Source organism: Hemiscyllium ocellatum, chromosome 2 (assembly GCF_020745735.1).
Source record: "Hemiscyllium ocellatum isolate sHemOce1 chromosome 2, sHemOce1.pat.X.cur, whole genome shotgun sequence".
Lineage (NCBI taxonomy): Eukaryota > Metazoa > Chordata > Chondrichthyes > Orectolobiformes > Hemiscylliidae > Hemiscyllium > Hemiscyllium ocellatum.
Window position 1 is genome coordinate 10,793,698 of NC_083402.1, and position 27,428 is coordinate 10,821,125.

Below are 27,428 nucleotides of genomic sequence, written 5' to 3' on the forward strand. Positions count from 1 at the left end.
TTCAGCACCTCGATTCTTCCTGCCAAAGTGCACAACCTCAAATTTTTCATTACACTCTATTCCATCTGCAAAGCTTTTGCCCACTTGCTTAACCTCATTATATCCTGTCTACTTGCATGTGGTTTATGCCCATAGTCAGACCATAGCAGGAAAACAGTGAGCAGTATTGGGCTTGTTATTTAAGATAAAATATGCTAGCATATGGAGACATTCTAGAGAAGGGTCACTAAGCTGGCAGCAGGTACAGAATGACTGTCTTATAACTTGGGTCTGGAGAATCAGAGTTGTACAGCATGGAAACAGACCCTTTGGTCCACCCAGTCCATGCTGACCATAATCCCAATTTAAAATACCTCCTGCACCTGCCTGTACTTAGCCCTTAGCCCTCCACAAGTTTCTTATTAATGTACTTACCTAATTGTCTTTTAAATGTTGTAACTTGACCCACATGCACCACTTCCTCTGGAAGTTCATTCCATATATGAACCACGAATGTAAAAAAGTTGCCCCTCGTGTCTTTTTTAAAACCTTTCTCTTCTCACCTTAAAAAATATGCCCCCTATCCTTAAGGAAACCCTAGCAACACACTGCAGCACCCAGGAACTACAAGCAGCAGAAGAAAAATATTTAGCGTATTGAAGAGCAATGGGTACCCAATGGATACAGTCTGTCGATTCTGAAACAACAAACTCAAAAAAGGAGACACAACACATCCAGAAACCCTAGCCACACTACCATACATCAAAGACATCTCGGAAATGACTACCAGACTACTCCAACCCTTTGGTATCATGGTAACCCACAAGCCTATCAACACAGTGAAACAGCCACTGATGAACCTAAAGGACCCTATAGCAACAGCCAGCAAAACAAATGTATTTTACAAAATATCCTTGAAGAAGGATATACAGATGAAGAAGGACACCACTTCGACTGGGACAATACATCCATCCTGGGACACGCTAAACAGAGGCTCACATGGGAATTCCTACAGGCCTGGCATTCAAACCAGAACTCCATCACAGACACTCACAACCCCCCATCCCAGACACATACACCTACAGACACACACACTTCCACACTCACACATGCATCCTCTCAGAGACTTAGACACTCTACACTCACATACATACACTCCCACATTCACAACCTCCCCGCCCCCCACACACACATAGACACATACTCACTCACACACAAAGATCCATATGCACATATATACATATACGTTTGTGAAATGAATTTACAGAGTTACATTGTAATTTGCTAAAAGACTGCATGAATTCATGTAAATCTCTGTTATCTCACTTTTTAGATTAGAATCAGTCTAAATATTATGGCACTGACAGAGAACACAGGGGGCTAACACTTTCAACGTATTGTCTGCCTAACACCAATTGTTACAGTTAACCTGAGATTGTAACTTTTTTTAAAAAAAAGTTTTGTGATTTACACATGAAAGAAGTGAAACTGTCATGGTATTCAAACAGATGAAAGACTCAACAAACATTCAAGGTATTTTTCAATGTATATTTTCAGTTACATCACATTGTAAACTTTTGCTGTAAGGTTTTTGTCTTACAATTGTGTCCTCCACGATCACCTGATGAAGGAGCAGCGCTCCGAAAGCTAGTGCTTCCAATTAAACCTGTTGGACTATAACCTGGTGTTGTGTAATTATTAACTCCATCAATAAACACTTTGATTTGGACCCTATTTACCAACTGCTGAGAGAAAGAACTGGAAATGATATCACCCACCTTAACAGACCAAGACACATAAATAGAAAGCGGACAGAACACCAATGCTTCATCGGAGGCTCACTGATGTTACCTAGCATGGTGACAAAATGTCTGAGAACAAAATTGCCAGCTCAACTAGCGAACTTACAATCTTTCTTCATTTTCCACTATACCACCAATTTTGGTGTCATCCGCAAACTTACTAACCATGCCTTCTATATTCTCATCTAAAACTTTTATATAAATGACTCACTTTTTTAAATTTAGAAGAAAGAGGCAATCTTATTGAATCATACCAGATTCTTCAGGGACCTGACAGGGTTGATGAGAAAGGATTGTTTCCCCTCATTGAAGAGAATAGGACCAGTAGGCATAACCTCAGAATTAGAGGTTATACATTTGAAACAGAGATGCTGAGGAATTTCTTCTCACAGAGGGTAGTGAATCTGTGGAATTCAACAGAGTGCTGTTGAGGCTGGGTCATTAAGTATATTCAAGATTATCTGGCGATAGACAGATCTTTAATCAATAAGGGAAACAAGCATTGCAGGGAAAAGACAGCAAAGTGGAGTTTAGGCTCATCAGATTAGCCATAATCTCACTGAGTGCTGGAGCAGACTGAATGGCCTATTTCTCCTACTCCTTGCAGTCTAAATTGGAAATACATATCTAGAAAGACAAGGGGTGACAAATACTTGGGAGCCATTTCAAACCATTCGGAGTGGAAGGGGAGAGATCCAGTGGTCATTGGCCATGTAGGTACCCATGACATAGATAAAACTAGGGCAGAGGTTCTGCGAAAGGAGTATCAACACTTAGGAGCTAAATTAAAAAGCAAAACCAAACAGGTAATAATTGCTGGATTACTACCTGAGCCACAAGCTAATTTGCAAAGAGTCAATCATATTAAGCGGGTAAATGTGTGGCTCAAAGATTGGTGTGGGAGAAGTGGGTTTGAATTCATGGGACATTGGCACTAGGACTGGGAAAAAAGGAACCTGTTCCGATTGGATGTACTTCGTCTGAACCGTGCTGGGACCAGAGTCCTAGCAAACTGTATAACTAGGGCTGTAGACAGGGCTTTAAACTAAATGGTGGGAGGGGGTTCAGTTCTAGGGTAATTAGAAAGCCGAATTAAAGGAGGAGGTAAGAGTGCAAACTCAGGAGAGGTTATTAAAATTGCCAAGGCAAAAGTGAGGACTGCAGATGCTGGAAAGCAGAGTCGAGATCAGAGTGGTGCTGGAAAAGCACAGCAGGTCAGGCAGCATCCGAGGAGCCGGAAAATTGACGTTTTGGGCAAAAGCCCTCTATTCCTGATGAAGGGCTTTTGCCCAAAACGTTGATTTTCCTGCTCCTCGGATGCTGCCTGACCTGCTGTGCTTTTCCAGCACCACTCTTATCTAAACACTATTAAAATCTCCAGCACAGACACAAATAGGACAGAGAAAAGATTAGCAATCAAACTTCAAGCACATTGGACAAACAAATAACAATGAGAAGATGGACGGTTAATATAGCGCTGAAGGTGTTATGTCTGAATGCATGCAGTATAAAGAATAAGGTAAATGGGCTTGTGGCAAAATTGGCAGGTCTGATGCGGTGGGCATCATGGAGACATGGCTGCAGGTGGATCAGGATTAGGAGCTGAATATTCAAGGGTATGCATCCTATCAAAAGGGGGGCAGAGGTGGTGGGATTATCCTATTAGTAAGAAATGAAATTAAATCAACAGTAAGAAATGAAGGAGAGTCAGATGGTGTAGAATCTATGTGGGTAGAATGAAGAAACCACGATGGTAAAATAAAAACATAGCTGGAGTTATGTACAGGCATCTAACCAGTAATCAGAAGCTGGAGCACAAGATCCAAAGGGTTTTTAGAAATACATTAAGGACAAAAGGGTAACTAGGGAGAGAATAAGGCCCCTCAAAGATCAGGCAGGTGGCCTTTGTGTGGAGCTGCAGAACACAGGGGAGATACTAAACGAGTATTTTGCATCAGTATTTGTGGAAAAGAATATGGAAAATATAAACTGGAGGGAAATAGATGGTGACACCTTGCAAAATGTACAGAGTACAGGGGAGGAAGTGCTGGATGTCTTGAAACACAGAAAAGTGGATAAAACCCCAGGACCAGATCAAGTGTACTTGAGAGCTCTGTGGGAAGCGAGGGAAGTGACTTTCAGGGCATCTTACTGAGATATTTGTATCATTGATTGTCACAGGTGAGGTGCCGGAAGACTGGAGGTTGGCAAACGTGGTGCCACTGTTTAAGAAGAATGGTAAGGACAAGTCAGGGAACGATAGACCAGTGAGCCTGACCTCAGTAGATTTTTTTTAAAGATTACTTACAATGTGGAAATAGGCCCTTCGGCCCAACAAGTCCATACTGACCCGCCACCCACCCAGACCCATTCTCCTACATTTACCCGTTCACCTAACATGACAGGTAATTTAGCATGGCCAATTCACCTGCACATTTGTGAATAGTGGGAGAAAACCAGAGCACCCAGAGGAAACCCTCGCAGACACGGGGAGAATGTGCAAACTCCACACAGAGTCGCCTGAGGCGGGAATTGAACCCGGGTCTCTGGCGCTGTGAGGCAGCAGTGCTAACCACTGCGCCACCGTGCAGTGGGCAAGTTGTTGGAAGGAATCCTGAGGGTCAGGATGTACATGTATTTGGAAAGGCAAGGACTGATTAGGAATAGTCAACATGGCTTTGAATGGGAAATCATGTCTCACAAACTTGATTGAGTTCTTTGAAGAAGTCACAAAGATGATTGATGAGGGTAAAGTGGCAGATGTGATCTATATGGACTTCAGTAAGGTATTTTACAAGGTTCCCCATGGGAGACTGGTGAGCAAGGTTAGATCTCGTGGAATACAGAAAAACTCACCATTTGGATACAGAATTGGCTCAAATGTAGAAGACAGAGGGTGGTGATGGAGGGTTGTATTTCAGACTGGAGGCCTGTGATCAGTAGAGTGCCACAAGGATCGATACTGGGTCCACTACTTTTCATCATTTATATCAATGATTTGGATGGGAGCAGAAGAGATATAGTTAGTAAATTTGGTAATGATACCAAAATTAGAGGTGTAGTGGACAGCGAAGAAGATTACAACAGGATCTTGATCAGACGGGCCAATGGGCTGAGAAGTGGCAGATGGAGTTTAATTCAGATAAATGCGAGGTGCTGCATTTTGGGAAAACAAATCTTAGTAGGACTTATACACTTAATGGTAAGGTCCTAGGGAGTGTTGCTGAACAAAGAGACCTTGGAGTGCAGGTTCATAGCTCTTTGAAAGTGAAGTCACAGGTAGATTGGATAGTGAAGAAGGTGTCTGGTATGCTTTCCTTTATTGGTCAGAGTATAGAGTATAGGAGTTGGGAGGTCATGTTGCGGCTGTACAGGGCATTGGTTAGGCCACTGTTGGAATATTGCGTGCAATTCTGGTCTCCTTCCTATCGGAAAGGTGTTGTGAAACTTGAAAGGGCTCAGAAAAGATTTAAAGAATATTGCCAGGCTTGGAGGATTTGAGCTATAGGGAGAGGCTGAACAGGTTGGGTCTGTTTTCCTTGGAGCATCAGAAGGTGAGGGGTGTTCTTATAGAAGTTTATAAAATCATGAAGGGCATGGATAGGATAAATAGACGAAGTCTTTTCCCTGGGGTGGGGGAGTCGAGGACTAGTGGGCATAGATTTAGGATGAGAGAGGAAGATATAAAGGCAACTTTTTCACTGAGGGTGATATGTGATGGAATGAGCTGCCAGAGGAAGTGGTGGAGGCAAGTACAATTGCAACATTTAAAAGGTATTTGGATGGGTATATGAATAGGAAGGGTTTTGGAGGGATATGGGCCGGGTGCTGGCAGGTAGGACTAGATTGGGTTGGGATAGCTGGTCGGCATGGATGGGTTGGACCGAAGTGTCTGTTTCTGTGTTGTACATCTCTATGACTCAATACACCAGGCGATAGAAAAGATATATAGGAAAGGCTATGTTACAGTGATCATGGAGGATTTCAATATGCAGATGGACTGGGAAAATCAGGTTGGGAGTTGATTGCAAGAAAAGGGGTTTGTGGAGTGTCTTTGAGATGGCCTTTTTGGAGTAGCTTGGGGTGGAGCCCACTAGGAAATAAGCAATACTGGCCTTAGTGTTGTGCAATGAGGTAGACTAAATGAGAGAATTTAAGGTGAAGGAACACTTCGGAGTCAGTGATCATAATATGATTGAATTTACTCTGCAATTTAAGAGGGAGAAGATAGAATGAGAGGGAGCAGGTATGACAGTTGAATAAAGGCAACTACAGAACCATGAGGGATGAGCTGGGTAGAATTGACAGGCAGAGAAGCCTAGCAGGACAGACAGTGGAACAGCAATAGCAGGAGTTTCTGGGAATAGTTCAGGGACTCAGCAGAGATTCATCACAAGGTAAAAAGAGGCATGGTACAGAGAAGATGAGGCAACTTTAACTGACGAGATAAGTCAATGATAGCAAAAAACAAAAGAGAAAGCGTGGAATTTTATAGATGACGTTGGTTTTGTCCATGGGTTGTACCGGGTCTTTTAAGTTTGTTAGTTTTTGTTTGAGAGTGTCGGTGGGTTTGTGTGCTACTGGGATTCTGTGCTATGTAGATGACACCTTTGCCATCACAAAACGAAAAAAAATAGAAGAGACATTTAACATCATCAACAACACCCTCACAGGCATAAAGTTCATCAAGGAGGAAGAAACTGACAACAAACTTGCATTCCTGGACGTCACAGTAGAAAGGAAGGACTGACCAAATACTGACAAACACTGACCAAATACTCAACTACACCAGCAACCATCCCAACACACACAAACAGAGCTGTATCAGAACACTATTCCAACTGCAGCACAGGCGAACTTCGAAAAACAGAGGAGAACCACCTATACGACGTATTCAAGAAGAACGGATACTCAAAAAACACAGTGCCCAGATTCCTCAAGAACAAACCACGACAAGCAGACAGAACACAGCCAGAAACCCTAACCACCTTACTATATATCAAAGAAGTTTCAGAAATGACAGCCAGACTACTGAGATCCCTCGGAATCCTAGTAGCACACAAACCCACCAACACTCTCAAACAAAAACTAACAAACTTAAAAGACCCAGTACAACCCATGGACAAAATCAACGTCATCTATAAAATTCCATGCAAGAACTGCCACAAACACTACGTAGGACAAGCAGGAAGAAAGTTAGCCACCAGGATACATGAACACCAGCTAGCCACAAAAAGACATGACCCCCTCTCCCTCATAGCCCTACACACGGATGAAAAAAACCACCATTTCGACTGGGACAACACATCTATCCTGGGACAGGCTAAGCAAAGACATGCCAGAGAATTCCTAGAGGCCTGGCACTCCAACCACAATGCCATAAACAAACACATAGATCTAGACGCCATCTATCAACCCCTCAGAAAACGAACAGAAATGACATCACCACAAACCCCAGGAACCCCATCCAGGAGAAAGATATAAATAGAAAGCAGGAGACAACAGCTTCGCTTCACTTGGAGGTCGCCACTGATGATGTTGCCTAGCCAGGTAATGAAACGTCTGAATATCAAACCTACACCCTAAAACTGTATGGTAAAATAGGGCAAAGTGACCTTGGTCTCATCAAGGGGAGGTCATACCTCACAAATCTGCCAGAATTCTTTAAGGAACTAATGAGCAGGTTCGACCAAGAAGAGTCAATGATGTTATCTACCTGGACTTCAAGAAGGCGTTTGACAAGGTGATGCACAGGAGGCTACTGACTAAGATAAGGGCCCATCGTATTCGAGGCTAGGTGCTTGCATGAGTAGAGGTTTGGCTGTCTGGCAGAAAACAGAAATAAAAGGATGGCAGCTAGTGACAAGTGGTGTTCTGCGAGGCTCAGTGTTGAGACCACAACTCTTCATTTTATACATTAATGATCTAGATTAAGGAATTGAGGGCATTCTGGCAAAATTTGCAGACAATACAAAGAGATGGCAGGGAGGCTGCAGAAAGTTCAGGAGAGTGGGTAAAGAAGTGGCAGACAGAGTACCACCTAGGATTCTGTCAAGGTAAACTTGCAGGTTGAATCAGTAGTTAGGAAAGCAAATACAATGGTGGCATTTATTTTGAGAGGACTTGAATATAAAGTAGGGATATACTTCTAAGGGTCCAGAAGGCTCTGATTAGACCACATTTAGAGTATTGTGCACAGTTTTGGGCCCCATACCTCAGCAAGAATCTACTGGCCCTGGCATGTTCAAAGGAGGTTAATAAGAATGGTCCCAGTAATGAAAAGCCTATCATATGAGGGACATTTGGAGACTCTGGGTCTATACTCGATGGAGTTTTGAAAGATGAGAGGGATCTAATTGAAACATACAGAATACTGAATGGACTGAACAGAGTAGATGTTGGGAAAATGTTTCCATTAGTAGGAGAGACTCGGACCTGAGGGCACAGTCTTAGAGTAAAGGGAATACCTTTTAGAATGGAGATAAGGAATGGCTTATCTTCTTCAGCCAGAGAATGGTGATTCTATGGAATTCCTTGCCAAAGAAGGCTCTAGAGGCTAGGTCATTGAGTATATTTAAGACTGAGACATATGTTCTTGAGTATCAAGGGGTACAGGGAGAATGGAACTTATCAACCTCGATTGAATGATGGAAAACACCGTATGGGCTTAGTGACTTAATTTCTACGTCTTATGCTGACTTAGAAGTGTATCACAATTCCTTCAGTAACACCGAATCAAAATCCTGCACAATACTTTGGACGCAGCTCGCCACAATCTTCTCAAGGGCAGTGTATTATATATATATTCCCAGAAAGACTCCGCCCACCTCTTACTGATTGGCTGGCAATGCAATGGGCGGAATCAACTGCGGTGATTGACAGTTCGATTGTCACATGCTCTCCGGCATCTCGCCAGCTCCCCTGACAGAAGGACGAAGGTTATTTTCAAACACGGGTTAGAGCGTCGATAATCCTCAAGAGTCTCTCGTCTCGAACAACACTATCCGCTCATCCTCGCCGACAGACAATGAGCGACTGCATAACTGGAGCTCGCTGGTCATCCCCATGTGGCTTTTAACCTACATCAATCATTTTGATCGACCTTTTTTGCACAATACAGATAACGAATATTGAAATTTAATACGTATGGGCCGCGACCAATCCTGACAGGGGGCAAAAGATGGAAAATTTGAAAGCGCCGCCGTTAACGGCCAGTCCGCGCGCCGGGCACCGCCCTCTGGGAGCTATGGCCGTTCCGGATAGGTTCATTTAAAGAAAACCGTCATGCTCTGCGCCGTCTGATCGCTCCTTGACCTTTCCCTGAAGCCCCGCCCACCACCTCGACCCCCCCGACTGGGTGAGGCCGGGGGAACACACGAACCAGTGGGCGGGCCGTTACCGCGGCGATGTGGTGACGGTCAACGCGCAGACTGGCCAATCGGTAGCGAGGAATTTCATGGGGAGGCGGGCTATGGTGACGTCACGTGGGGGGTACGGCTTCACTTTTTTTCCTTCCGCCGGTATCGACTTTTCCGAGATTGAAGGCCTTTGCTGGTGACTGGACTTTTCTTTAATCTGAGAGGTGCCTGCGTTTTCGTTTTGTGAAGTTATGCCCCGGAAAGGTGGTAGGTGTTGTTCTCCGTTTTGTTTTGTGTGTGTTATGTCTGTTTTATTTTTTTGCTGCCGGTAATGGGCAGGCTTCCCTTCACCTGGTTTGTTTTAGGCCTCTGCAGCGACATGTTTATGCACTTATACGTGATCTCTCAGTTTTATATTTCACGTTTTCCCAACAAGCTTCAGGTCTGAAAGTCTGTTTTGTAAAGATTGGTTATGGTCGCTGTAAAGTATAAGCCCACAAGAAAGAGGAACAGGAGTAGATTGCTCGGTTGTTCGGGCCTGCTCCACCATTTTACTCTAATTTATCGCCAATTCGACATTTCTCTTGTCCATTTTCCTTCCCTTTCCCCAACTCCCTTGGTTTCCCTACTGATCAGATGATCCGACAACTTATCTTGTACTTAAAAGTGTACAAGGCCTCCGCTCTCCACAGCTATCTGTTACAAGAAGTTCCAAAGATTCTTAAAGCTCAGAGGGAAGAAATTCTTCTTCATTTGAGCCTTTAAGTGGCACCACTGGATCCTGAGTAGGAAAAAACATTGGTACAAGATCGAGGGTTGAAGCACCTATACTGTTCTATGAAACTGTGCCCTTCTGTTTGCATGTAACTTTTTTTTTGTCTGGAGTGAGGCTTGGGATATTTGGTTTATTTGTGTTTAAATGTCTCCAGTCTGTTCCAGTGCCATTTTTCACTACTTATTGTTTGATGTTTAAGCTGTATGTACATTGTGGCTGTGAGCAGGGTGTCAGAGTCACATTAGTCCTTCCTGATGAAGGGCTTATGCTCGAAACGTTGAATTCTCTATTCCTGAGATGCTGCCTGGCCTGCTGTGCTTTGACCAGCAACACATTTGCAGCTGTCAGAGTCACAGCCCGATTGTACATGTGATGTAAGTAAGTGGAACTAAAACTAAAGGTTGTTATTTGTTTAAACAACCTAGTTCTTGAGGAATTTTTGCTGTGACAGCTTTTGTTTTACCTGTAATGTTAACTATAATTTTAGTAACTTTCTGGCTCTGAATAGATTAAGGAGTTTTGCTTCACTGTTGATATCTATTGTATCTATGTGTCTCTGTTTTGTATCCATTACTGTAACCTTTTCATATAGCATCCTGTTCATCTTTCACTTTAAAATTTCACTGTCCTGCAATTGAAGTTCATTCCTGTTGGTCCTCCTTTTTCTTTCAGGATCTCAACTTCAGAGTTCCTGCTTTTTGTGTTCTAAAATCAGGTTCTTAATTGGACAAGCGTTGAATTACAAAATGATATCTTCAGTCTTGTTGAAAAACGATTAATTTTGGCCAAGTTTTCCAGCTTACATTGGTCAGGGTACTCACAAGACCAGTTATGAAAAAGAGAACAATGTTTTTATTAACTTTTTGCAAGGAGTATTTGATTTGCAAACAAACTTTGATAGAGATGTGATCATATAGATTGTAATAAATATGATAGTTCTGTTTTAGTTTACCTGAAACTGAACTAAGAAGTACAATTCTGAAACAAAAATAGTGAATTGACAAAACCCAGCAGATCTAGGGTACAAGGCAGAGTTAACATTGAGACCAATAACTCCTGAGGAAGTTTTGATGAGCTATCTGACTCATTGACTCTGCTTTCACCTGTTATTGCTGCCAAACCTGCTGAGGTTTGTCATTTCACTTTGAAGCTTTGTTTAAACTCGGAAGGTTGACTCTCGTCAAGGTGTTAATTTCTGTAAGTAGTGATCCAGAGAATGGTTGTTGCCTATTTTAAATTGAAACAGGTGCAATGTTTACATCTTTGACTGCAAAGAACAGTGTCCAACTTAGTACAAGGATCAAGAGTAGGCCAGTCACCCTTTTGAGCCTGTGCCAATCAGTAAGATTTGATCTAAATTTAACCTCCATTCCACGTTGCTACGTGCTCCCAAATATTTTTAATTCCCTATGTAATCAATAACCAATCTTCCCTTTAAAAATATTTATTTAGATTCTGTATCCACTGCCTTCTGAGAAAATAATTCCAAGTGTCTCAATCCTCAGGAGAAAAAAACATGATTTCTCATCTCAGTGGTAAGCACTGCTGCCTCACATCAGGGTTCTGAGTTTGATTCCAGTCTCGGGAGACTATCTGTCTGTGTGGAGTTTGCACGTTCTCCCTGTGTCTGCATGGGTTTCCTCTGGGTGCTCTCATTTCCTTCCACAATTCAAAGATATGCAGGTCAGGTGAATTGGTCATGCTAAGTTGCCCATAGAGTTCAGGAATGTATATATTAGGTGTTCTAGCCAGCGGGTAAATATTAAGGGAATGAGTCTGGGTGGGTTATTCTTCGGAGGATCTGTGCGAATTTGTTGGGTCAAATGGCTTGTTTCCACACTCGGGATTCTATGAACTTGTGTTAAATGGATGCCTGCCTCCTTTTGTTTTTAAAATGACTCCTCGTTCTGGATAATGCGACAAGAGGAAGCACGCTTTCAGCATTCTTCCAATCAAGTCCTGTCAATCTTTTAGTAATGTATCTTGCACTTAAATTTAAAATGTGCACCAAAGTAATCTTGAGTTTGGCTAAAAAGCAGGTAATGTGATTGTAATAAGTAAAACTGCAATGCTCGAGAAACAGGATTTCCTTGAGGGGTCACCAGGTGAGAAGTGCAGATGCTAGAGATCAGAGTCAAGAGGGTGGTGCTGGAAAAGCATAGCAGGTCAGGCAGCATCCGAGGAGCAGGAAAATTGACATTTCAGGCAAAAGCCCTTCATTAGAAATGAAGCTGGGCGCCTCAGGAGTGGAGAGATAAATGTGAGGGGAGGGGGAAGGTAACTGAGAGTGCAATAGGTGAATGGAGGTGAGGGTAATGGTGATACATCGGACGGTAGGGTGGAGTGGATAAGTGGGAAGGGAGCTGGGCAGTCATGAGGACTGTGCTGAACTGGAAGGTTGGAACTGGGATGAGGTCGGGGGATGGGAAATGAAACTGGTGAAATCCATGTTGATGCATTGGGTTGGAGGCATTCTTCCTCCAGGAGTCGGGTAGTCAAGGAGTGGTGATGGAGAAGGCCCAGGACCTGCATGTCCTTTGTGGAATGGGAAGGGGAGTTGAAGCATTCGGCCACAGGACAATGGGGTTGGTTGGTGCAGGTGTCCCAGAGATGTTCTCTGAAGCACTCTGTGGGTCGGCATCCTGCCTTCCCAATATAGAGAGGACTGCATCAGGAGCAATGGATACAGTAAGTGACATATGGAAGTGCAGGTGAAACTTAAATGGATGTGTAAGGCTCCTTTTGGGGCCATGGATGGAGGTGAGGGGGGAGGTGTGGGCTCAGGTTTTGCAGTTCCTGGCAGGCCAATGTGCCAGGAGGGGAGGGTGGGGTGTAGGGGGACATAGACCTGATAAGGTAGTCACTAAGGGAACAGTCTTTACGAAGAGCGGATGGGATGGGGAGAGAAATATATCTCTAGTGGGATCGCTTTGTAGTTGGCTGAAATGGCGGGGAATGATCTGATTATATACAGAGATTGTTGCGGTGGAAAATGTGGACATGGGTTGGGGGGGGGAGCGGTGGTGTTTTGTCCTTGTTGCGTTTGGAGGGGTGGGGTTCAAGGCCGAAGATGTGGGACATGAATGACATGCGCGCAAGGCATCATCAACCACATGGGAAGGGAAATTGCTATATTTAACGGAGGAGGCCATCTGGTATGTTCTGTGGTGGAACTGGTCCTCCTTGGAGCCGATGCGGCAGAGGCAGTGGAATTGGGAATAAGGGATAGCATTTTTACAGGAGGCAGAGTGGGAGGAGGTATAATCCAGGTAGATGTGGGAGTCTGGTGGGTTTGTAGAAAATGTCAGTGTTGAGTCAGTCACCGTTGCTGGAGAGGTCCAGGAAGGGGTGCGGGGGGAGGTGTCAGAGATGGTCCAGGTGAATTTAAGGTCAGGATAGAATGTATTGATGAATTGTTCAACCTCCTCATGGGAGCATGAAGCGCCGATGCGGTCATCAGTGTAGCGGAGGAAAAGGAGGGGAATAGTGTCAGTTTATCTATGGAAGATGGGCTGTTCCACATAGGCGACAAATAGACAGGCATAGCTGGGGTCCATGCAGATGGCCCTGGCTATACCTTCCATCTGGAGGAAGTGGAAGGATTGGAAGGAGAAATTGTTGAGGGTGTGGACCAGTTCAGCCAAATGAATGAGTATCAGTAGAAGCGTACTGATGGGGGTGACAGGAGCGGAAGAAACTGAGGGCTTTGAGGCCCTGGTCATGTCGGATGGAGGTGTATAGAGACGGGATGTCCATGGTGAAAATGACGTGTTGGGGCCAGGCAAGCGGAAGTCTTGAGGTGGAGGGTGTGGGTGGTGTCCTAAATGTATGTGGGGAGTTCTTGGACTGTGGGATAGGACAGTATCGAGGTATGTGGAGATGAATTTGATTTAGATTAGATTAGATTACTTAGTGTGGAAACAGGCCCTACAACCCAACAAGTCCACACCGACCTGCCGAAGCGCAACCCATCCATACCCCTACATTTACCCCTTACCTAACACTACAGGCAATTTAGCATGGCCAATTCACCTGACCCGCACATCTTTGGACTGTGGGAGGAAACCGGAGGAAACCCACGCAGTCACTGGGAGAACGTGCAAAATTTCATGGGGCAGGAGCAGGTTGAGATGATGGGTCGGCTGGGGTCGTTCAGGCTTGTGGATCTTGGGTAGGAGGAAGATCTGGGTGGTGCGGGATCCCCAAACGGAGGTTGGAATCTGTGGATGGGAGATCCCCTAAGGTGGTGAGGTTGTGTACGGTCTGGGAGATGATGGTTTGATGATGGAGGTGAGGTTGTGGTCAAGGGGGCGGGAGGATAAGGTGTCTTCAAGTTGGCACCTGGCTTCAGTGTGTAGAGGTCAGTCTGGAAAACTACCGCTGCACCCCCGGTCCACTGGTTTGATAGTGAGTTTGGGGTTGGAGTGGAGGGCTGTGAGTTGTGAAGGTGAGAGGTTTGAGTGGGTCCTTGAGGAGGTCAAGGGCATTCAGACAACAAAGTTTATGGGGAAGTTCCAGAGCAACACCTTTGCTAGGTAATTACAGAAATGCATTCAGCAGGGTGTTGATGATGATTTGGTTAGGAAAAACGCAGCAGGTCAGGCAGCATCCACGGAACAGGAGATTCGACGTTTCGGGCATAAGCCCTTCCTGAAGAAGGGCTTATGCCCGAAACATCGAATCTCCTGTTCCGTGGATGCTGCCTGACCTGCTACGCTTTTCAAGCAACACATTTTTCAGCTCTGATCTCCAGCATCTGCAGACCTCACTTTCTCCTCGAGGATTTGGTTAGAAATGGTGTGCAGGGATATTGTGGAACATGTATGGATATACGAAGTAATAGAACCATTGCAAGCTTGTTAGGCTGAATGACCACCTGAGCCATAATTATTGTGATTCTTCTGCAACATAGTAATTTTAGATAGTTTGTCAAAGCATTTTGTCTTGTACGTGTCAGCATACCATATAAGTGGAAAATCAATATTTATTTTGTATAATATGAGAATGCTGATTGCAACACTTCCATCAAAGTCCAACTGAAACAATGAAAATGCAGCAGTTGAAGTAAGCGTAACTAATGAATGATGATTGTCTGTAATCCCATACCCAAATTTTATAAGTGGTATATCTTCGAAGTTGGTGCATTTTTTAATGCGTACTGATAGATGATTTAGACTTGGACACAATTTTGTAACTTATCGGTCATGTTTTTAAAAAAAAATGGGACTTGACAAAAGATAAATTTTATGACACTCGGGCAGGCTTAAAAAAATCTAACAAAGTAGATGTGGTTTTGTGTGAATAACAGGTAATGTGTTTTGAAGAAGGGTTATATGCAAAATGTCGTCTTCCCCATCTCCTGATGCTGCCTGGCTTGCTGTGTTCTTCCAGCCTCCGGCCTGTCCACAATGCATTTTGAGCGGCAAGAATGAAGTAGGTTCATTGAATGTTGTGAAATAAAGTGAAGAACTGGGGAGGTCTGAAGCAGAAATTTCTGGAGAAACTCAACAGCTTTGGCAGCGTCAGTAGGGAGGAAGCAGGCAACATTTGCCATCCAATTCCCAATTCCTCCTCCGCCTCCACCGCATTTGCTCCCAGGAGGACCAGTTCCACCAAAGAACACACCGGATGGCATTCTCCTTTTAAATACTGCAATTTCCCCTCCCATGTGATGGTTGATGCTCTCCAGTGCATCTCATCCACTTCCCATGCCTCCACCTTTGAACCCCACCCCTCCTACCGCAACAAGAACAGAAGCCCCATGGTCCTCACTTTCCACCCCACAAACCTCTATACATCGCATCATTGTCCACCATTTCCGCCATCTACAAACAGACCCCACTACTAGAGATATATTTCACTCCCCACCCTTATCCACTTTCTGTAAAAGTCAATCACTCTGCAACTACCTCGTCAGGTCCATGCCCCCAACAATCCACCCTCCCCTCCTGGCATCTTGCTCTGCCACTGCAGGAATTGCAAAACTTGCACCCACACCGCTCATCTCACCTCTGTCCAGCGCCCCAAAGAAGCAGTTTCCGTATCCATCCAAGTTTTACCTGCACTTCCACGATGTCATTTACTGTATCCGTTGCTCCCGATGCAGTCTCCTCTACATTGGTGAGACAGGATGTCTACTTGCAGAATGATCCAGAGATGTTCTCTGGCACAACTGCACCAACCAACCCCATCGACCTGTGGCCAAACACTTCATCTCCCCCTTCCATTCTGCTATGACATGCAGATCGTGGGCCTCCTCCATCGCCAGTCCCTTACCCCCTGGCGCCTGGAGGGCGAACATCTCATCTTCCACGTGTGGACCCTCCAACCCCATGGCATCAATGTGGACTTCACCAATTTCCTCATTTCCCCTGCTCCCCTAACCCCAGTTCCAACTTTCCAGCTCAGCACCATCCTTCTGACCTGTCCCCTCTGTCCATCTTCCTTCTCACCAGTCTGCACCACCCTGCTGTCTGATCTCTCATACCCCTGCCCCCATCCACCTATTGCAATCTCAGCTACTCCTCCCAGCCCCACCCCTCCCATTTATCTCCCCAGCCCCCGAGGCTCCCAGCCTCATTCCCGATGAAGGAATTTTTGCTGCTCCTCAGATTCTGTCTGACCTGCTGTGCTTTTCTAGCACCACACTCTTGACTCTAATCTCCAGCATCTGCAATCCTCACTTTTGCCTATCACTTGGAGTCTGAATGGGCATCAGACTCAAAATCTTAACTTGGCTTTCTTTCAATAGATGTGGCCAAGGGGGCTGAGATATAGATGGGTGGGGCTGGGGGGAAGGTAGCTGGGAAGGAGATAGATGACAACGGGATGATAGTGATAGGTTGGAGCAGACTGGTGGGAAGGAAGATTGACAGGACAGTTTAAAAAGGCTGTGCTGGAGAAGTATACCTATCCAAGTGCCTTTTAAATATTATAATTGTACCAGCCTCCACCACTTCCTTTGGCAGTCCAGTCCATACACATACCACCCTCTGCGAAAAAGTTGCCCCTTAGGTCCTTGTTATATCTTTCCCCTCTTTCCCTCTAAACCGATGATCTCTAGTTCTGGACTCCTTGGAAAGGACTATCAATTTATCCTATACCATGCCTCTCATGATTTTATAAACCTCTAAGGTCACCCCTCAGCCTCTGACGCTCCAGGGGAAGCAGCCCCAGTCTATTCAACCTCTCCCTATAGCTCAAATCCTTCAACCCTGGCAACATCCTTGTAAATCTTTTCTGAACCCTTTCAAGTTTCACAACATCCTTCCGGTAGGAAGGAGACCAGAATTGCATGCAATATGTCAACAGTGGACTAACCAATGTACAGCCACAACATGACCTCCCAACCCCTGTACTCAATACTCTGACCAATAAAGGAAAGCATACCAAATTCTTTCTTCACTATCGTATCTACCTGCGACTCCACTTTTAAGGAGCTATGAACCTGCAATCCAAGGTCTCTTTGTTCAGCAACACTCCTGAGAACTTTGCCATTAAGTGTAGATGTTCTACTAAGATTTGCATTCCCAAATTATCTAAACTAAACTTTGTCTGCCACTCCTCAGCCCATTGGCCCACTTGATGATGATCCAGTTGTATTTTGAGGTAACCTTGTTTGCTGTTCACTACATCTCCAATTTCGGTGTCTTCTATCCCATCGGATAACTCTACCTCATGCTCACATCCAGATCACGTATAAATGACAAAAAGTAGTGATCCTTGTAGCACTTCACTGGTCACAGGCCACCAGTCTGAGAAACAGCCCTCCACCACCACCCTCTGTCTTCTACCTTTTGAGCCAGTTCTGTTTCCAAATGGCTAGTTCTCCCTGTATTCTGAGAGATCTACTTTGCTAATCAGTCTCCCATGGGGAACCTTGTCGAACATCTGACTGAAACCCATGTAGATCATGTCCACTGCTCTGCCCTCATCAGTCTTGTTTGCTGCTACTTCAAAAAACTCAATCAAGTGTACAGTTCTGGTTACCCCATTACAGGAAGGATGTGGAAGTATTGGAAAAGGTGCAGAGGAGATTTACCAGGATGTTCCCTGGTCTGGAGGGAAGGTCTTATGAGTCAAGGCTGAGAGATTTGGGTCTGTTCTTCTTCGAAAGAAGGTGGCTAAGAGGGGATTTGATAGAGATATACAGGATGATCAGAGGATTAAATAGGATGGATAGTAGGAGTCTTTTTTTTAGGATAATGATGTCCGCTTGTATGAGGGGTCATAACTACAAATTGAGGGGTGATACATTTAAGACAAATGTTAGAGGCAGGTTCTTTACACAAAGTGGTAAGGGTGTGGAATGCCTTACCTGCCAATGTAGGGCTACTCAGTCAAATTAGGGAGATTCAAACATTCCTTGGATAAACACAGAGGATGATGAGATAGTGTAGGGGGATGAGCTTAGATTAGGTCACAGGTTGATGCAACATCGAGGGCCAAAGAACTTGTTCTGCGCTGTATTGGTCTATGTTCTAAGTTTGAGACATGATTTCCCACACACAAAGCCATGTTGACTATCCCTAATCAGTCCTTGCCTTTTCAAATACACCTACGTCCTGTCCCTCAGCATTCCCTCCAACAACTTGCCCACCACCAACGTCAGGCTCACTGGTCTATAGTTCCCTGGCTTGTCCTTACCACCTTTCTTAAGCAGTGGCACCACGTTAAGTTGAAATGGTCAGCCACAGGACAGTGGAGTTGTTTCGTACGTGTGTTCTGGAAATGTCCTCTGAAATGTTGCGCGAGTTGGCGTCCTGTCTCTCCAATGTAGTGGTGATGACATTGAGAGCAATAGGCACAGTTGATGAGGTGCTTTTGCAGGAAGGTCTGTGTCAGATGAGGAAGGATCCATTTGGGCCCTTCGTGTGGAGGTGTGGGTGCAGGTTCTACTCCTCTTGAGGTAGCAAGGGAAGGTGCCAGGAGTGCAGAATGAGCTGGTGGGTGATGTGGCCCTGACAAAGGAGTCATGGAGGCGATTAGATTACTTAGTGTGGAAACAGGCCCTTCGGCCCAACAAGCCCACACTGACTCTCCGAAGAGCAACCCACCCAGACCTATTTCCCTACACCTAACACTACAGGCAGTTTAGCATGGCCAATTCACTGAACCTGCATATCTTTTGGACTGTGGGAGGAAACCGGAGCACCCAGAGGAAACCCACGCAGACGCGGAGAATGTGCAAACTCCATACAGACAGTCGCCCAAGGTGGGAATTGAACCCAGATCTCTGGTGCTGTGAGGCAGCAGTGCTAACCACTGTGCCACCGTGCTGCCCACTAATGGTATCTGGAATGCTGAAAGGGGTGGGGGGAGGGAAATATATCTCTGGTGGGGTCTGACTGGATACAGTGGAAATGGTGGAGAATAATGCGCTGTATCTGGATATTACTATGATTTGAAGGTGAGGACCAGCGGGGGTTTTGTCCTTGTTGGGGTTGGAGGGGTGGGTTCAAGGGCGGAGGTGTACTGGAGGGCACCATTGACCATGTGAGATGGGAAATTGCAGTCCTTGAAGCAGGAGACTACCTAGGGTGTTCTGGAGTGGAGTTCCTCCTTGGGAGGTGGAAGAATTGCCAGTAAGGGATAGTGCTTTTACTCTGCCTCCAATGCCAGTGTCTTTCCTTCAGTAAGTAGCCAAAAGCTGTCGAGCTGTGGTCTGACTCACATTTTGTATAGTTTTATTAAAACCTACCTACCTATTGTTATACACCAATCCCTTTTGAAGTAAAGGCCAACATTACCCATGAAATTTGGATGCTACCTTTCTGTATTTCATGGACATTGACTTCCAAATCGCTTTCTTCTGAAACTTGGTGAATTTGACCTTTATGCTAGGAAAGCTTTTGGAAATGATCCAGTTTTAAATTTTTTTTTGCAAATATATTTATTAGCAAATTTTTAAAACTTTACAAACATTTAAAATTATTGAAAAATACCATTAATACCAGATATCAGTATAAAAAAGAAAAAAACACAAATTACAATTCAACTACCATCTCCTAACTGTTAACCTACCCCCAATACAAAACAAATCCTAACACTGCAAAGCAACACCGAAAAAAACCCACAAAATACGGAACAGCTAACTCTGCGCAAAGCTCCCAAACAAAGGAACGGGAGCATTGTATACAAACCCGTATTAACTCAGGAGACCCCCTCCAGGGCCCCGGGCTTGACAAACCTAACCATCCTGGTTAGACAAACGCCCTAGTTAGGATAACTGACAAATCTATATCCAAATAACTCAAGTAAGGCTGCCATGTCTTATAAAAATGGTCTGTTGTGTGGTGCACCATGTTGTTAAAAAAAAAAGTCCAAGGGACTGTGCTCCATAATTAATTTCTGCCATCCCAGCAGGCCTGGCGGGTTCTCAGGCACCCAATTCATCAGAATATTCTTCCATGCACAATATGCAAGAATATTAAATAGTTTTTTCCCATGCCTGTCTAAAGATGGTAAATTTGGTCGACCTACGAGAAGAGATATCAGGTTGACTTTGACTTCAGTACTCAATACCCTCCCTATCTCTCCCAGTAAATACTGAGTCTGTGGCATGTCCAGAAGCTATGGGTAAGAGTACCCACACTTATTTTACATTTAGGGCACACTGAAGATGCCCCTTTTTTAAACCTTGCCAAATGAGCCCTGTGCAGAACTTTTAACTGCATAGCGCATGTCCTCTTACAGATTGAGATCTTTTTGAGTATTCTCCCATATGTTTTCCCATGTTTCAGAAGCGATCTCCACTCCCAGCTCTTGCTCCCAGACCCCCTCATAACTGGTTAATATCCTGCCAGGCCCTGCCACCCAGCAGAGGGCACTAATGGAAAGGATGCTTGTGGAACGTAGCGACAACCTCTCTGTATTGGGCTTATAGGGCTTAGTGAGAAGTGTAGTCGTCTTCTTCTGGATGAAATCCCTAACCCTATCCATCCCCTCCTTCAAACCTGGACTGTGCCCTAGCCTTAGGCCAAAAAAAACAAGATGATCCTTAAATCAAGAGAAAAAAGACCAAGTCAGGATGAGCACTCCACCCATCCCTGGCTTCATGTCACCCCTTCTTGTGACTAACAGAGAAGCAGAGCAAACAGGAAAAAAAGGGGAAAGACAACAAAGAACATCCACAAAATTTCCCATCAGAAAATCCACTTATTTGAAAAAAATAGTAACAACTTATTCCAAAATCTTTTCCCCCCTTTCCAAAAAGGAAACTATTAGGGAGAAAGAAAGGAATTTTTTAAAAAACAGAAGGGAAAAATAGTGGAAAAGAGCACAAACATTAACCATACTGTTCAGGCCAATCCATCTATTTGTGTCCACAAAGTTTTTAGCCTTATCCGCTGAGTCAGTTGTATAAACTGAGTCCTTGTGGCTGAAACGAAGCACTGCGGGGTATCTCATGGAGTACTGGATGCTCAGGTTCCTTAGCCTCTTTTTAACTTAATCGAAGGACTTCCTCTTTTGAATTACATGTGCAGAGAAATCCTGGAAAAAACATGAATTTTAACCCCTTGTGCAGCAATGCCTGTGGATCTTTTCCCAGGGATCTGGAAGTTTCTGTGACATTTTGCTTGTCCTCAGATGAATGGAAGTGCACTAGGACGGAGCAGGGACGCTACACCACCCCAGACCTGTGCACTGTAACCCGATAAGCCCTTTCAATCTGTAGCCTGCTGGACTTGATGTGAAGGCCCAAAAACTTCAGCAGCCAGTTTTCAAAGAATCTGACTGGCTGCACACCTTCCTCACCTTCAGGGAGCTCAACAATTCAGAGATTTATCCTCCAACCTCTCTTTTTGAGATCGTCAATATGGTCTCGCAAGGCTCGCACCTATTGCTGCAGCACCTGGATCCGACTGGATGAGGATTCCATCGAAGCTTCCAAGGCCTTAGTCCGACCCCCCCCGAGGCCCTGGATCTCCTGTTCATTCTTCTGCAGCATGGATGCAATAGGTTGGACCTGGGCACGAATCTTCCCAAGGATTTCCTCAATCGCAGCCCCAACTTTCAAGGTAAGTCTCTCCATATCCTCAGCCACATCCTGAGAGTCTGTCAGGTCCCCAGGGGGTTCAGGAGAGGCTGCTGCCGTCTCTGGTGTGGTAGGTGCTGCAGGGGAGTGTCCTCCCTGCTGCTGCTTGCTTGCTCCTTTTTCCTTTGGCATCCTTCCCATTTCCAAATATTAACAAGTATGTGTTCTGTAAGGTTTTAAACTAATAATTCCACCACATAAGTTGGCCAGGGATGGCAAAAAACACCAGTATGCATGCCTTGGCTGTTAGGCAGAGCTGTCCACAGTTGTTATACAGAATCGCCACCAACTTGCCGAGTCAGTTTTAAATTTAACCATTACTTGGAGATATGTGGATTAATTTTGTTCAAAGACCATGCAGACTTGACTGCCTTTTGTTTTAAAATGCAATAACAGTGAATTACTCAGGGTAATGCAGTTTAATATGGGCTTCTATCAAGGTCTTTTAAGTGTTGCACAATGAGCTTCAACTTTGTCAGGATGTTCATTCAATGAAAGTGGAAGTAGCAGTTTGGATATGAAGTTGGCTGAGTGACAGAGTAAAGGCAAACTGAAGAATAAAATGTCATGGGATTTCCCGAAGACCATACTGATCAGGACCAGTTTTGTTTTGACCAACGTTTAAGGACCTTGATTTGGATGTGCCGGGCACAGCTTCAATATGACACAGACTTGTCAATAGTGTGATTTCTAGAAGGTTATTGACGAGCTTCAAGAGGGCATGGGGGTCCAGATTAGAGTAGTGATTCCTGGTGAAGGGCTTTTGCCCGAAATGCCGATTTTCCTGCTCCTCGGATGCTGCCTGATCTGCTGTGCTTTTCTAGCACCACTCCTAATTTTGACTCTAATCTCCAGCATCTGTAGTCCTCACTTTTGCCTTCAAGAGGGCATGGACAAGCTGGTGAAAGGAGACGTAGCTGAATAGGAGATTGAGGAGAATCAGTGTTGTTGATTTTACAATCATAAAGGGAGGTTCATCAATATACAGACCTGTGAATTAATGTGCATAATGTTTTAAGGTGGTAGTGCAAGTTGTGATTTTAAAAGGCATGCAGAACAGTTGTCCTTAAGTAGATACATATAAAAGCAAGGAGGTTATGATGAATCATTTGATGAATCATCTTCAACTGCCAACTGTCTGCAGTTCTGGGCACCGCACCATGTGGTGTGGATGTGAAAACATTAAGAATGGTGCTGAAAGGATTAACAGGAATGTTTCCAGGAATAAGGAGATTCAGTTATATTACTAGATAGGAGAAGCTGTCCTTGGAGAAAATAAGGTTGAGTAGGGATTTTATAGAGGTGTTTTAAAGTTGTGATCGCTCAGGATGGGGAATTTGTTCCCGTTGGTGATAGGATTGAAAATCAGAGGGCACCGATTTAGGGTTACTGGCCAAAGTAGAAAAGACAACGTGGGGAAAAGTTATTTAAGATATTGTGTTCGGGATCTGGAGTGCATTGCCTGAGTGTAAAGGTAATTCGATTAGTAATTAGAAGAGAATTGAATAATAATCTGAAGCAGGAAAATTTGCAGGGTTATTTAGATTAGTAAATTGCTCTTGTCACAGACCTAACTGGCTAAATGCCCATCTTTGGGGTTGTGACATCAGATTGTAATTTTTGTTGAGGTCTCTCATCTTATTTTAATAAAGTAATGTCTTTATTAACTTTATTGAGCATGAGGATAAAGAGCTGCTCAGGTAAATGAATTGGGGGCCCGTATTTGCTTTAACTGCATACTTTGCCTCATGTATGTTTGAGTGCACCCCTTCAGAATTGAGACCCATCAATGTAAATTGTTGGGCATGCAACTGGTGCCTTTTGCCAAGCTATTGATTATCGTGGTGATGCACACAGCTCGCAGGTTACGTTGATATTTCCCCCTCTGACCAGCTAGTGCCTTTCTAGTACAGAAATGAATGTATAGGCCAATTGTTTCATGCTATCGTGTATCCTGAAGCAGAGCTTTGGGCTTCTCTCTCTCTCCAGCTGCTCCATTTATTCAGAAAATCCTTCGACACATATCGACCTTTCATTCTGCAAATGTCCCAGAGTCAGCAAAGTTGCCTCTGGTCTGGAGAAGAAATTTTCCTGCTTGCTGTGTTTATTTTGTATTGTTTATATAAATGGTTTGGTTGCTAAGTTTATCACTTTTGAGTGCTGTTCTCCCTGGTGCAGTGTATTCATGAGGATCCTATCTGAAAATGGGATGTTTTGCAGCAGGAGCTTGGGTAAATCAAGAAAGCTATGATGTTCAACTGTAAAATGCAGTAAGACATGTAGTGCTTTTGACATGGAAACTTTATTGGAGAGATTGCCTGCAGTAGTGAGTAGAGTGGGTTCTTTCTTGACTGTTTTTTGGAGATGCGCCTTTCAGTTAAGCTTAAAATATAAGCCATAACTTGGGGCAGTATTTGTAGAGGTATAAGACGGTGTTACTTTCTGGGTCTGTCGATTGTGAAGAGCCAAAAATGGCCTTTAGTAGAATGAAATATGCTTCTTGTCAGATGTGAGAGCTTACAGAGTTTAAGGGTTACTACAGATTATATCTGCCATAAATGCTGTTAAAAATCTCACAACACCAGGCTATAGTCCAACAGGTTTATTTGGAAGCACACGAGATTTTGGAGCGATGCTCCTTCGACAGGTGGTAGTGGAGGACTCAATCCAAATACACAGAATTTATAGCAAAAATTTAATGTGATGTAACTGAAATTATACATTGAAAAATTGATTGTTAAGCCTTTCATCTGTTAGAACACAGTGATAGTTTCACTTCTTTCATGTGTAAATCACAAAACCTTTTATATTAATTAAAAAGTTGCATTCTCTGGTTAGCAGTTAACAACGGTGATAGCTAGACAATATGTTGAAGGTGTTGGCCCCTGTGTTCTCTGTCTATGACCTGATATTTAGATTGATTCTAATCTAAAAAGTGAGATAACGGAGTTTTACATGAATGCATGCAGTTTTTGAGCAAAGTACAATGTAACCCTGCAAGTACAAATTCACCCCACAAAGTGTGTGTGTGTGTGTGTGTGTGTGTGTGTGTGTGAGAGTTCCTGTGTGGGAGTGAGATCACGAATCTGTAGAGGAGCAATCAACTTGATGTCAACTTGGACCCCACCGGAGGGCCACTGCCTTGGGCTTAACATGTATGCTGAAACCATCAGGAAATATATAAATGCCAGATTAATCAGCTCTACCCACAAGGTAAAGCAAAACATCACCTGTTCACAACGCACTGCCATCCAGGCTCTCAAAACCAATCACAGCATTGTCATCAAACCAGCAGATAAAGGAGGAGCCATTGCTACTCAGAATAGAACAGATTATTGCAAGGAAGTGTACCGACAGCTGAACAACCAGGAACACTACAGGCAACTACCAGCTGATCTGACCAAAGAACACACCCGTGAATTAAGCACACTGATCAGAACTTTGGATCCAGTCCTTCAGAGTTCCCTATGCACCCTCATCCCACGTACTTCTCGTATAGGTGACTTCTACTGCCTTCCAAAGGTACACAAAACCAACACACCAGGACGTCCCATCATGTCGGGCAATGGGACCCTATGTGGAAGGCATCTTGAAACCTATTGTACAGGAGACCTTGAGCTTCTGTCACGACACTACGGACTTCTGACAGAAACTCAGCACCCACGGACCAGTCAAACCAGGAACATTCCTCGTTACGATGGACGTTTTTGCACTCTACACCAGCATCCCCCACAATGACGGCGTCGCGGCAATAGCCTCAGTACTCAACACCAACAACTGCCAGTCTCCAAACACCATCCTACAACTCATCCTCGATCACAACGTCTTCACCTTTGACAACCAGTTCTTCATCCAGACACACGGAACAGCCATGGGGACCAAATTTGCACCCCAATATACCAATATTTTCACACAGGTTCGAACAAGATTTCTTCTCTATGCAGGACCTCCAACCAACATTATACACCGGGTACATTGATGACATTTTCTTACTCTGGACCCATGGCGAAGAGTCACTGATAAAACTACACAGTGACATCAACAAGTTTCATCCCACCATCAAACTCACCATGGACTACACTCGACTGTCTGTCTCATTCTTGGACACGTGCGTCTCCATCAAGGACGGACACCTCAGCAAACCCACAGACAACCTCACAATGCTACGCTTCTCCAGCTTCCACCCAAAACATATTAAAGCAGCCATCCCCTATGGACAAGCCCTACGCATACACCGGATCTGCTCAGTTGAGGAGGAACGTGACGGACACATGGAAGTACTCAGGGATGCCCTCCCAAGAACGGGGTACGATGCTCAACTCATCGACTGCCGGTTCCGACGTGCCACAGCAAGGAACTGTAATGATCTCCTCAGGAGACAGACACGTGCTGCAACCAACAGGGTACCCTTTGTTGTTCAGTATTTCCCAGGAGCTGAAAAATTACACCATGTTCTTTGTGACCTGCAACACATTATCAATGAGGATGAGCACCTCACCAAGACCTTCCCCACACCTCCACTGCTCTCCTTTAAACAATCGCCAACCTCAAACAGATCGTTGTTCGTAGCAAGCTGCCCGGCTTTCAGGACAGTACCATACAACCCTGTCATGGTAGGCGCTGCAAGATGTGTCAGATTGTGGACATAGATACCACCATTACGTGTGGGGACACCTCCCACCTTGTACATGGCAGATACTCATGTGACTCAGCCAATGCTATGCGTTGCAAGCAAGGATGCCTGGAGGCATGGTACATTGGGGAAACCGAGCAAAGGCTACGACAACGGATGAATGGGCACCGCACAGCAATCAACAGACAGGGTTCTCTCCCAGTTGGGGAACACTTCAATGGTCCAGGACATTCAGCCTCGGACCTTCGGGTGACCATTCTCTAAGGTGGACTTCGGGACAGGCAGCAGAGAAAAGTGGCCGAGCAGAGGCTGATAACTAAGTTCGGTACTCATTGGGAGGGCCTCAACCGGGAGCTTGGGTTCATGTCACATTACAGGTGACCGCCACTGCACTATACACACGCCCACAGGCATGGTGCGTGGATGGATGCTCTCGCCTCGCGCTCACAGCAGTTCAGGCAGCATTCAAGGAGCAGTAAAATCGATGTTTGGGGCAAAAGCCCTTCATCAGGAATACAGGCAGAGAGGCTGAAGGGTGGAGAGATAAGTGAGAGGAGGGTTGGGGTGGGGAGAAAGTAGCATAGAGTACAATAGGTATGTGGGGGAGGGGATGTAGGGGTGGGGGAGGGGATGTAGGGGTGGGGGGGTGGAGTGGATTGTTGGAAAAGATGATAGGCAGATAGGACAAGTCATGGGGACAGTGCTGAGCTGGAAGTTTGGAACTAGGGTGAGGTGGGGGAAGGGGAAATGAGGAAACTGTTGAAGTCCACATTGATGCCCTGGGGTTGAAGTGTTCCGAGGCGAAAGATGAGGCGTTCTTCCTCCAGGCGTCTGGTGGTAAGGG

The 27,428-nt window shown here is 44.8% G+C and overlaps 1 protein-coding gene across 1 annotated transcript in view; it reads left to right on the forward strand.

Annotated features, from left to right (window-relative positions):
- Positions 1 to 9,249: 9,249 nt before the first annotated feature.
- rnf4 (ring finger protein 4) overlaps positions 9,250 to 27,428 on the forward strand; it is a 57,492-nt gene continuing 39,313 nt past the window's right edge. The window contains exon 1 of the mRNA XM_060842778.1: positions 9,250 to 9,406. The gene's annotated coding sequence lies outside the window, so the exon portion shown is untranslated. The remainder of the gene's footprint in view (positions 9,407 to 27,428) is intronic.